Genomic DNA, 13,272 nt, shown 5'->3' on the forward strand with positions numbered 1-13,272 from the left:
AACAGCTGCAGAAATGTACTTAGTTCAGGGAAATGTGTAACGTTATATAAACAGCCATTACAATGAAACGAAATATTATATAAATTTGCCTGTTTTATTTTCATTTTAACATATAAATTGAATACAGACCAAAGATAACCTGTTAGATTTACCCAAAACGAATTATATTTTATGTTTAACCACTAAAGAGACGTCAGAGCCAGGGGCACATCTCAGAAGGTCTAGCCGAGGTGAGGCTGCTCTCGGCGGATACATGATCACTAAGCTCCCGCTGATCGCGTGGAGCTCATGTCTCCGAGATCGGCGAAACACATTTTTAAATAGGCACTGTCTTTATAAATAAACCACAGATTTGAGTTTAAACAACTACATTCTCACCTGAAATACTCTAAAAATTACATTTCATGACACAATAACAGTAATATTTTGAAAATGATCAGAATAAATTGTGGTTGAACCCAACCAATGCTGCGTGAACTCAACCAATCAGGATGTTTAGTACCCAAGTCCCGCCTCCGAAATTTCCGGAACTTTGAAAAAGTATCACCTCGCCAGCAGGGACTTTCTGAGGGCCATTTTTTTACCCGGAACTTTATTAAGTTCCTGGTTCCTGCGGTGGAAACACACCGAGTACCAGGCCAAAGTCCCTAGTTCCTGGGTAAAGTTCCTGCGGTGGAAACGCGGCATAAGTCAAGCATGAACACTTACTGTACTTTAAGTGAAATAACACATTACTAATTTTAAGAATGTTGACATTTCTTAGAGTGTAATAATTAATAAAACACCAAATAAGAGTAGAGTACACTTTCATGACATTAAACATAAGTGTATTTTTAAAATGTGTATTTTGTCAAATTAAAAGCTTTTAAACCATTGTTTTAATCTTTTGTCATGCTTTAAAGCAAACTTTTTTTAATGTGTTGATTGGCATACTAAAGCACATGTAAAGTACTCATTGTAATTTGAAGCACAGTGTCTTTTAACAGTACATTTAGATTTGCAAAGATACTATATTTTATTAGTGCATTTTATATGCACTGTTCCAGTTCCTTTTGATAACCCAGCCACAGGAAACTCAATTTGAAACCTATATTAAATATACAATAGTAACAAATAGGTTTTGAAAAATATTTCATTTCTCATTTGCATAGAGTTTAGGATTTCTCCACGTTCTGATGCTCTCACCACTTGCGCCACTTGTCTATTTTGAGGAACCGTATGCAAAGAAACAGACACCATGACACGCACTCAGAGAGAAATGGCTGCTGAGTGAGTCAGGATGAGCTAATCTTGTTAGATCAAGATCACGCAGCTCTGGTATAAAGCTGACTTTGTCTGTTTTCCTCCTCATCGGTCACTTACAAACTTGCCCCGGCCCTTTGGTACAATCCCAAAATCATGTGCTGTTGATATCACAGAGTAATTTTCCATCAAATGACACACAAGCCTGAACATCTAGTTTCATTCTTCACTCACTCAAGCTCTTTGTAGCTAAACCTACAGGTCTGTGTGTTCTCCAGGGTATTAGCAACTTGATTTAGCAAGACTTCCAGAGAACAGGAACTCTCAGTGCTTGAAGCATGTCTACCATCCCTCACACCAGTGTTGCTTTCATCAACGAAAATTATGACTAAATATCGCCATCAACGAACCTTTATCACGTGACGAACACGAGACGAGACACATCGTATATGCTGGTCGTGACGGTGATTATAATTCAATATATAATGCAATACTGTTGACGAATAAAAACGAGACTAAATGTGTCTACACTGCGAAGACGCAGTCGACAACAAACAAAGTTAAGTCTGACACAGAGAAAGGGACCGATGTGTGTACTTCTAACATGTTTGGTTGGTAAAATAAATGTAGTAAATTCAAATCAGAGTGTCTTCCGTGTCTGGAATGGATGTATTCTTGAGTCTATAAGGTAATGATAATATAATAACCTTGTTTAAAATAAGTTTGGCTTAAAGAAAATTTTGGTTTAGTCTATTCTACTAGTTACTTATACTATATTGACTGGGTTAAATTAAATAGCATTACTTAAAAGAGACTAAAATAGAAATTTCATTGACTAAAACTAGACTAAATGTCATCAGTTTTCGTTGACTAAAACTAGACGAAAGTAGTCATGGATAATTCTGACTAAAATAAGACTAAAATGCTCAGACTTTTAGTCGACTGTAACTTGACTAGACTAAAAAGAGTATGAACATGACTAAAACTAATAAAAACTAAAATGACATCTTCACACAAAGACTAGACTAAAATTCAAATTAAAACACGCCGCCAAAAACAACAAAGCCTCACAGCTGTGAATACCACCGTTGTCTATGTAGTTGTTGGCCAACCAGAGTTCAGTTGTGTCATTTCTTTGACAGAGATCCAAATTTTAAGCCCATTGACAAAATCTTTCAGTATAGCTTAACACTTTATACTCTTGTCCTGCTACTTATTAGCGCTCTCATTATTCACCTTTTCTTCTTTGTTTATCCAAGCTTTGCTTCCCAGGTTCCAGACCTGGCCGCAGCTATGCTAGATATGCTAAAGCTAGGTCCCCTGGCCTTTCAGGGAACAATGTGTTTCTATTCAGAGTCACCGGCTAACATGCAAGGCTATCAATCAGCGGATCTGGCGCTTAGAAGTGACTTGCTCATCAAAGAACCTCATTAGAACTGAAGAACGTGCAGCGAGGAGCGCTACAGAGGGCCGTGCTGGGTGACTGGAGCCCAAGCTGGTGAGTTTCCCTGGAGCAAAAAGGCCATATTTGATACGTTTCAGCTATAATATAAAGTGTAGTATAGTAAGTGTATAGTATAAAGTGCAGATTAACCTGAATTGTGATGTATTTAAGGGCTATTCAATGCTGGATTATCATTATATAATTAAAAGTAATTTTGACTTGGCAATGAAGGCAGAAAAATAAACCACTAAATGTTTTATTTGAGCACTAACGTTGTTTAAATCATCTATTTAGTCTATTATTTATTAAAAATAATCTGCCAAAAAGAAAAATCCGATTTCAAACAGAGGTTGCACTTTATTTTAAGGTGTCCTTATTACAGTGTAATTATACATTTATGTACTGAGTAATATTAATTAACTACATGTACTTAATTTATGATTAGGGTTAGGGTTAGGGTTTAGTTTAGGGTTACTCGCATGTAATAATGCATAATTAATTGTTATAATAATATTAAGTACATTTACCATGTGTAACAAGGACACCTTAAAATAAAGTGTTACCCAAACAGAAAACAAGATTATTTTGAATACCCCATTGGCAGATTATTTAAATTACATTAAAATTAAAAATAAATGTATGCATTTAGCAGACGCTTTTATACAAAGCGACTAACAGTACATTCAGGCTATCAATTTTTACTTATGTGTTCCTGGGGAATCGAACCCCCAACCTTGCGCTTGATAACGTAATGCTCTACCAATTGAGCTACAGGAACACTTATTGACTTCATCACTTTATTTAGCTTGTTTTTTCTGAAAACGCCAGTTTTTGCTTGTCTAGAAAATCCTTCTTGATTTAAGAATTTTTTATATTTTGGCAGGAAACAAGACACACACACACAAAAAAAATCTTTTTTGCAGTGCATAAGTATGTTTGTCTGTTTGTGATGACCATTACTAATGCAGAGTTTAAGCCACCTCTGACCCCAGATTATGTATGAGCCACTTAACATCAGTGTGACAAATGCTAAACATCTGTGATGACCTAAAGAAGCACACACACACACACACACACACACACACACACATTAGTACAAGTGGACCAACGCAAACACACCACTTCTCTGCTGTGTGACTCAGATTTGATCTCCATTTACTCTCTATTATTTTCCTTTCATTAAAATAATCACCTTAATATTCCAGAAATGTTTCCTTCAGGCGAAGTGGTGTTTTGGCAGCCAACCCAACCCTTTTAAGCAAAAGTTTCTAACATCAGATATCTGTAATTCATTCTTCCCAAAGCAGATTGAGTTATCACACCAAAGTCTTTATAATTACAAGTCAAGTATTTAGCAAGTCACGTGTTTTGGTTGATTTAGGCCTGAAGTTGTTGTGATTTACGGTTTCTGATTTGTGCTGTTGTTTCTTTACTCAAGTAAGTAATGCAGCGTGGTGTGTGTGTGGTTTTACAGGCCAACGAGCAACCCTCCATTCTGACCATTTCACTGGAAAGCTGTAAATCACTTCAAGAGTCAAAGAAGAGCTAATTATTTCCCGCTGTCCCAACACACACACACACACACACACTAATGCACACCCATACACTTACACATGGACGGTTTCGGCTAGTCTTATTGCCAGGCAGACTGCTTACGTATTAAAACTGAAGCTATAAAGTTGCAGCAACCTGAGATCCATTGAGAGTATTTAACTTGAGACTGTAATTACAAGACAGGAATACAGTAACCTCTAATTACAACTTACAACCACAGGAAACCCTTTCACACATCAGTGACCTCACAACAGCTGAACAATGTAGATATTTTACAATAGCGGTCTGCTTACTTCAATTTATCCTCTTCCTGAAGAAAATAAATTAATTATGCTATTAGATATGTGAAATATGGAACAAAAAAAGGAAGAAAAATATATTTTGACAGAAAATATATTAAAATAATAAATACGATATGAACTGCTTAAAATATGAATAGCTAATATATTTACTTTCAGATGTATTTTTTCATTGTTTCGTTGCATATTAGATCTGTTCAATAGCCTTATTAATTTATGTATTTATCTTATTTTATTTTAATTTCTAGGAGGAAGATTATAAAACCCAACTGGTTTTATAACTGATTAGTATTATTATTATTTTAATTTTTACAAAAAAATAAAATAAATACAAATAATTAAATTTTTAACCTGCTAACGGTCACCCCGTCCCGTATACGGGACGCCTACGTTGACTATACTATATTACAATCAAATCTAATCTACTCTTGACAAACTATATATCGTTGGAAAGGTCTAAGACTCCCAAATATATATTTTACCAATATTGTTTGTTAAAAATTATGTAGGAAAAGTAATAGATTAATTTATGACAAGAGTGCACCCTCAGAAATCTACATTACAAAAGGAGCTTTGACCTGTGTTTAAAAAAAAGACTTCCTCGTTGTCTTTTTCTCTATCACATTTTAGAAATCATCAGAAGTTATATATTACTTGAAAACATAAAATCTCAAAATTCATCCTTCAAAACCCATTTTAAAATCAGACATTGCATTACCATGTAAATGGTACATCAAAATCATGTTACAAAATGTTTTCAGTCATGAATTAAAAAAATTTAGGTTTGTATCATGCACATTCAAGTCTATCTTCAAAAACGTGAGTGACAGTTAACAGGTTAAGTTGAACTAAATATTTTTTTCTTTAAAAAAGGGCTTTTATGGTCAAAGGAATAGGTCATGTCACAACATTGGTGAACAAAATGTCTTCTCTAATCAATTGGCCATCCTTTGATTGTTTTGACTGGTACATGCACCATATTTGCTTTTATGTCTGCTGAAGTTTGATTGAAATACCCTAAAACTTAAGTCATCCAAAAATGCATGAAGGTCACTGCATTAGACACACAGTCTGAAACCAAGTGGCATTTGGAAGCAAAACAAGGCACAATTTTAAGAGACTTAAGTGTCCAAGTTCTTTTTGGTGCCACTGTATCTGTCATGCATTTAATTTAGAGTGCTCTATATGGGCTTTTTGTAATTGCATTGAGTATTTGGCTATTATTCACATGATACAGATCCAGCTTTCACCATCTGTAATTAATAAATTGGTAGTGGAATTGCGGTAGCGAGGGCAGTTCCGACTTTCCTTGCTGAAGTCTGCACAATGTGGTTTGCAACGCTGGCTCCAGTGTGTCCAGCTCACTGCACTCCCTTTGCAACTGGAATCTTGGACAGTTAATCTGGGACATGGATGCGTGTATGGAGACATTTTACTGTTGATTAATGGTGCTTTATATTAATGGCAGGATGATAGGTTAATCCGGTGGTTCTGAACAAGGGGGCTGTGCCTCAAATTGTTAAATCGCAAAAGGGTTGTTTTCTGAGAGCTGCACATAGCAGGGGTATTAAATGCAAATAATAAAAAGCTGCTAACCATATAATATGCAAAATAATAGGCTTCCTGATCCTGATCACCCTGTTGGTATGCTTACTATCATTGCTTTTAAATGGTTTTGAAACTTAATTTTTAAACAGGAGAAAAAGCTTTTTTGTGCCATTTTATCTATATATTTGTCAGTCAACAGGTAACAGAAATGAACTGGTACTTAAGTTAAGTAAGTTAAATGGTCTTAATTTTTAAATACTTATTTTATTTTCTATATTCTTAAAGATATTATGAGAAATAATTTTATTACACGATAATGTGACAATTTTTTTTAACTCAAGTTAAAATGGCTTAAATTTCTGTCTTAAACGTAGATGGTAAATGTTTTTTTGCCCATTGGGAGTTTATATTTATTTGTAATTTATATTGACTAAGTTAATTTACTTATAGTGTTAGTTCACCCAAATATTAAAATGATGTCATTAATGACTCGTTCCAAACCAGTAAGACCTCCGTTCATCTTCAGAACACAGTTTAAGATATTTAAGATTTAGTCTGAGAGCTCTCAGTCCCTCCAGTGAAGCTGTGTGTACGGTCTACTGTCCATGTCCAGAAAGGTAAGAAAAACATCTTCAAATGCGAACTAATAATTCGATAACCGGATCTTTTTGAACCAGTTCACCAAATCGAACTGAATTGTTTGAAACGGTTCTCGTCTCCAATACGCATTAATCCTGTTAACTTTTTTAATGTGGCTGACACTCCCTCTGAGTTCAAACAAACCAATATCCCGGAGTAATTCATGTACTCAAACAGTACACTGACTGAACTGCTGTGAAGAGAGAACTGAAGATGAACGCCAAGCCGAGCCAGATAACGAAAAAACGAACGATTGACGTTCTTGAGTCAAGAAGCGGTTCTGTCAGTTTTTCTTACCTTTCTGGACATGGACAGTATACCGTACACACAGCTTCAATAAAGGGACTGAGAGCTCTCGGACTAAATCTAAAATATCTTAAACTGTGTTCCGAAGATGAACGGAGGTCTTACTGGTTTGGAACGAGTCATTAATGACATCATTTTAATATTTTGGGTTTTAAATTTAATTTAAAAATATATAGTGATTGCACCAACTGAGTTGTGTTGTCATTCAATGTAAATGAAGTAAATCTGAAGGTAGATCTGAAGGGGCCTCAGTAAGCCGAATGTGACTCTGGAGCTCTGGCCCCGTCTCCCTGGACTGCTGCTGCTGCTCACTGTGCAGACAGAGTCAGACTCAGAGGTCTGGAATATCTGTTCTGTGACTTATAAAGAGAGAGAGAGAGAGAGAGAGAGAGAGGAGAGGAGGGGAAAGAAACGAGGAGGGGGGCTCAAGAGGAGAGGAGTGTAATAGGAAACCAGTCCACCCTTCTCTCTCTCAATCTTCTCAACCTCTCTCTCCCCTGTCCCGCAGTCAGCCGGTCGGACTAACACCTCTCTTCACTCTCGCTGGGGAAGTCCAAGCAACACTGTATTTCTACACTGCTCAGTGAGGACAGCACGGCTGGGAAGCCTCAGAAGGTGAGTCCCGTTAGAGGCAGATGGGCTCCTGTGTGGACCGAACGGGACAGATTTAGTGGGGTGGGGGGGGGACTCCAGGCTCAGGCTAACAGGTGCAGACGCCCACCAGAGACAGGAAATCATAAGACCTCATGCTTCAGCCACTGAGAGAAGAGTCTATATTAAAAAAATATGTTTATGTTAGAAATAGACAGTCTTAATATCAGTCATTTGTACATGTAAATTGACTTGTTAGTATGTTTTCTTACCCCATTAACATTTTTTTATTAATTGCTTTTGCTTGATTTTACTGAATCGCTATATTGAAATGTGGATTGCTTGTTTTAAAAAAAAGGAAAAAAAGTGATGTTTTGCTTTCAATCAAATTTCACAGATGTGATTTTGAACTAAATCTGATATTCTATTTATTAATGTATTAGTAAATGTCTTTATTATTAGATATTGTGCAAAAGAGCTATTGTCCAGTTGTCTCACTCTGATCGCTGGTATGTATTTTGTGCGTCCTGAGCATTTTTTATAGGTAGAGACATTGGGGAATGTGTGCTGTGTGTCTCACAGACAGGGCAGCAGTGAGTGTGAATGAGTCTAGGGAGTTTGAGACTTAAGACACTGATGTTATTATTTTATAAGTATGCCCTAAAGATAGTATCTGGGATTTGGTCCAATACAAAATGCAATATTGAATGGGGACTTTTATTGCTGTCACATTGTGGTAGTGAGTGCATTGGGTGTGTATGAGTTGGTGGATGACAGGGTGTGGATAGTGAAGGACATCTCTCTTTAAAAAAGGGCAGCACTTATAAAATGTACTTAAAATATAAAATATATTTTTAAAAATTTGAATCTTTAACATTAAACTTTGGTACATTAATTTTCCAGTATTGCTCAGTTTGTGATACAGACATGATTTGGCAATTTGTTGTGAAAGTTTGCTTTTATTGCAAAAGGTAGTAAAAAAGGTCCATTGTCTATGGTCAATAGCGTAGTGATGTATGAAGCACAGCTAACACAGAAGTCTCTTCCAAACCAAACAGCTTTCTGTTGGTCAACACAGCAATTCTGTGTGACCAACTTAACATGGATTCATATTGAAATCACTGGTTTGTGCACACAAAAAAAATTCACTGAACAAACGTCAATCTGAGTTGCAATTAAAAGACAAATTTCACCTGATGGATGATGAAATTTAGGGCTGCAAAACATTTAGTCATGATTTATCGATTCAAAATAAAAGTTTGTTATAATACTATATATGTGTGCACTATGTATATTTTATATATATATACATATACACACACACACACACACATACATGTATATATTAAGAAAAAAATATGATAGATCGATATGTAAACTATTCATATTTACATATATATGAATTTACATACATCAGTTTTTTTATATATATTCATAAGTGTGCATATTTTAGTGCAGTCATATTATTAATCGTGATTAATCGCATCCAACCAAAATAAATGTCAATTTTTAAAAAATATTTACTGTAAGTGTGTGTATTTGTATACACATCTAATAAATATAAACAGCACAGAAACATATTATGTAAACAAAAACTTTATTTTTGATGCGATTAATCGTGATTAATCATTTGACAGCACTAGTATATTTATATATAAATAATAAATATACACAGTACTCACATATTTTTTCTTAATGTATACATGTATGTGTGTATTTATATATACATATTAAATATACACAGTGCACACATATATAGTATGTAAACAAACTTTTATTCTGAATCGATTAATCGCGACTAATCGCTTTGCAGTCCTAATACAATTGATAAACAAAATCTAACAGACTTATTTTAAATGAGAAACCTGAAGCATATACAAAGACTTGACTATCACAGAGACTAGCATACACATAGCAATGCTCTGGTGATAAGCTTGAAGATAAACCACTCGTAATACGTTTCCAGGCTGCTGTGCTCCGAGCTGAAGCTGTATGAACGCACATTATGACAGCTTTGATAGACGTTTGAGATTCTCAGATGACATTGTGATCTAGCTTGGCTTGTGGTTTACAGCCAGTCAGAAATCACCTCATGACAGAATTCATTAGGAATCGGGAAATGTCAGTGAAATAGTTTTAAACAATTCAGCCAGATGTCACAGACTTTACACTTCCTCCAGAAATGTGAGAGGTGCTAACAAAAAGTTTAATAATAGGACTACTTGTCCTAACCAGCCATGATGCAATAAAGCAAAAAAATTCTGTCATTCATTTATTTATATTCAATTTAATTTGATTTTAGCTAGTTATTACTAACCAGCCGCAATGTAATAAGCAATGGTCGGGTCCAAAATCTTACCTATAACTGAAATGATTAACAATAAATAATACTACATTGCAACATATTACAGTAGTTATGTTCTACATATTTTATTATTATTAATAATAATATTATATATCATTACACCTCATTAGTACATATATTATATTTTATATTATTATTATAACTGCGACTGACAAATCAGAATCAGAAGCATGGTCATTAGACACATAATTAATGAGGGATTATGTCTTGTTTAAGCCTTGTGATCATAGAAGCTCGAGCATCAGCTCATGCTTAGTTTTGGCTCAGTGATAGATCTATGATGAATTCCACAGCTGTATATATGTCTGACAGGCCCTGACCAGCAGTAGAAAGCCATTACTGTCCAGAGAGCGATAGCCTCCACCCAGCTTAAGAGCTTCTCTCCAATACACGCTGCCAAAGACATTTCAGCTCGTTGCAGTTTATCATATGCTCAAACGAACACACACGCACACATGTATACACACACGCGCACTTGTAAATATGCACTGACTCATACAAAACACCACTGAGACTTATTCATTCTCCTCATCACAAACACTCTCACTTATAAACATATTCTACACAGGCTTACAAACTCATGCGGTCCTGTTGACATTATATGTTCTTGCATTAGTGTGACGGTACGTCAGTACTAAGTGGGAGCGATAAAGTTACCATCAAATAACTAAAAATCACACAAATCACTAAAATGTATTCTGACGAGGGTGAGTACATGACAGAATTTTCATTTTTTTGGTGAACTTTCTCTTTAAATAAAAAGAAAAAAGACTTTTGATATGACACGGCTTCGTAAAAATGTGGTGCTCATGGCGTAAGGTGCTAAAAAAAAAAAATGAAACGTGTCAAAGATCATCCGTTTAGCAGATGATTACATACAAAACGACTTAAAAAGTGCATTTGAACTGTGTTTTGGTGAACTTTCTCTTTAAATAAAAAGATAAAAGACTTGATATGACACGCTTCGTAGAAATGTGGTGCTCATGGCGTAAGGTGCTGAAAAAACAATGAAACGTGCCAAAGATTATCCATATAGCAGATGATGACTTACAAAACGACTTAAAGGGGGGGTGAAATGCTCCTTTTCACTCAATATCCTGTTAATCTTGAGTACCTATAGAGTAGTACTGCATCCTTCATAACTCCAAAAAGTCTTTATTTTTATTATATTTATAAGAGAAAGATAGTCTGTACCGTTTTTTCCCGGAAAAACACGAGCGCCTAGAGGCGTGACGTGTGGGCGGAGCTAAAGAATCACGAGCGCGAGTAGGCTTTTGCATTCAGAGCGTCTGGAAGCTGTGACACAGATCCAGAGGCTGAAATTTAACAAGAGCAGCATCAGCAAAGGCGTCTCTATGTGGTATGTACTGAAACTGTATATATTTGCTTAGCGGTTTTGGAAAATGACTAAGTTCCACTTTATGTCGTCTTTTTTTTTTAAGCTGTACATGTGGAAAGTGCAGTTTGATGACAACATCGCATGTTGTTTACTTGATGTGCTTACGCGCTGATAGCTCAGTTAACAACACAGAGATATTTGAAGCAGTTTTACTCACCGCCTGCGGTTCCAACACAAGATCGTGACCCTTTTTCGTTGGGACTGCATTATCCTTAAGAAATAAACGATATGCAAATCCGGCGTCAAACTGGGCCTTGTTTGTAAAACAAGCATCTTCGAAATGCAGGGATCAACCAAAAACACTTGCACAACTCCGTTGATGCTCTGTATAAATAAACTCCATCCACTGGTCCCTTAATGCAGTTTTTTTTTTGGTAATCTGTGCAAGGTTGTCTTGCCCTGGCAACCAAAAACACACTTCTTTTGTGACTTTTCGCGACGCTCTCGCTCTGATCAGTGAATCGCTCTGATCAGTGAAATGTCTGTGCTGCTCAGCCTCACTATACGAGAGCGCGAGCTCTTCCGGCAGAAGTGTCCTTAGGACCCATATAAGGAAATTCCGCTCCATCTAACGTCACACAGAGCCATACTGGAAAAAACTTTCCGAAACTTGTGACAAACCGGAAGAGGTTATTTTGGAACAGAAATACTCCTTCAAACGTACAACTTAATTTTTGAAACTTTGTCCATGTTTAGCATTGGAATCCAACTCTTTAACAGTGTAAAAAACTCAGTATGCATGAAATAGCATTTCACCCCCCCCCCCCCCTTTAAAAAAGTGCATTTGAACTGTGTTTTGGGGAACTTTCTCTTTAAATAAAAAGATTAAAGTCTTTTGATATGACACGGCTTCGTAAAAATGTGGTGCTCATGGCGTAAGGTGCTGAAAAAACAATAAAATGTGTCAAAGATCATCCGTTTAGCAGATGATTACATACAAAACGACTTAAAAAGTGCATTTGAACTGTGTTTTGGTGAACTTTCTCTTTAAATAAAAAGATTAAAGACTTTTGATATGACACGGCTTCGTAAAAATGTGGTGCTCATGGCGTAAGGTGCTGAAAAAACAATGAAATGTGTCAAAGATCATCCATATAGCAGATGATTACATACAAAACATATTCAAAAGTGCATTTGAACAGTGTAGACGTCACCTTAAGTGGTGTTTTCTTGCATTGCTGTTCACGGTGAACACAACGGTGAGTGTGCTCAAACCTCAGTAAGTCAGACATGCACTGTAGATGTCTTGTACAAAGTTCCTATCAATCTTTCACATGATTCATGTATAAGACATGAGCATTGAGACTGCGCTATTCTTACTCTGTTCTTTGTCCTTCTGCACTCTCTCTGCTACAAAACAAACATATCATTAATATATAATTATGAACAGCATGTATTCTTATTTTCCAAGAGTGTCCTGGTCAGAGAAGGCTGTCTGTTCTCCCTGGAGCACGAAGCAAGAGTTCTTCCACAGGAAATCAAACTTCTCCCCATGTATTATTGAACTTTTGCTCAGAAATAAAAGCATCCATTTCTTTGAGCTCCCCGTACACTGACATTTCTTTTACTCTGTACAAGTCTTCCTCGTGTAAAGGTAAAATATTGACTCTGGCTGGACAGGAACCATTGTTTATGCAGCACTGGCTGATATCATGACTGAATGCATCAACTACATGACACTTTCTCAGCACTAAGACCCACAGTAGGCCTTTAAGGAAAATGCTTTCATGGATAGCAAGGCATGGCTTTTATGATATAAGCGTTGAAATATGTAGTTTTAGATACACTGTTGATTAAGAACTATATCAATGCCATTTTTCATACAGAAAGTGGCTAATGTCTCAATCGCAAAACAATGTTGAACTTTTAAAGGAATGTCGTGGGT

The 13,272-nt window shown here is 36.1% G+C and overlaps 1 protein-coding gene across 1 annotated transcript in view; it reads left to right on the plus strand.

Annotated features, from left to right (window-relative positions):
* The first annotated feature begins 7,492 nt into the window (after window positions 1-7,492).
* LOC113061857 (semaphorin-3C-like) overlaps window positions 7,493-13,272 on the plus strand; it is a 53,755-nt gene continuing 47,975 nt past the window's right edge. Inside the window, exon 1 of the mRNA XM_026231332.1 lies at window positions 7,493-7,647. The gene's annotated coding sequence lies outside the window, so the exon portion shown is untranslated. The remainder of the gene's footprint in view (window positions 7,648-13,272) is intronic.

Source organism: Carassius auratus, chromosome 4 (genome assembly GCF_003368295.1).
Source record: "Carassius auratus strain Wakin chromosome 4, ASM336829v1, whole genome shotgun sequence".
NCBI lineage: Eukaryota > Metazoa > Chordata > Actinopteri > Cypriniformes > Cyprinidae > Carassius > Carassius auratus.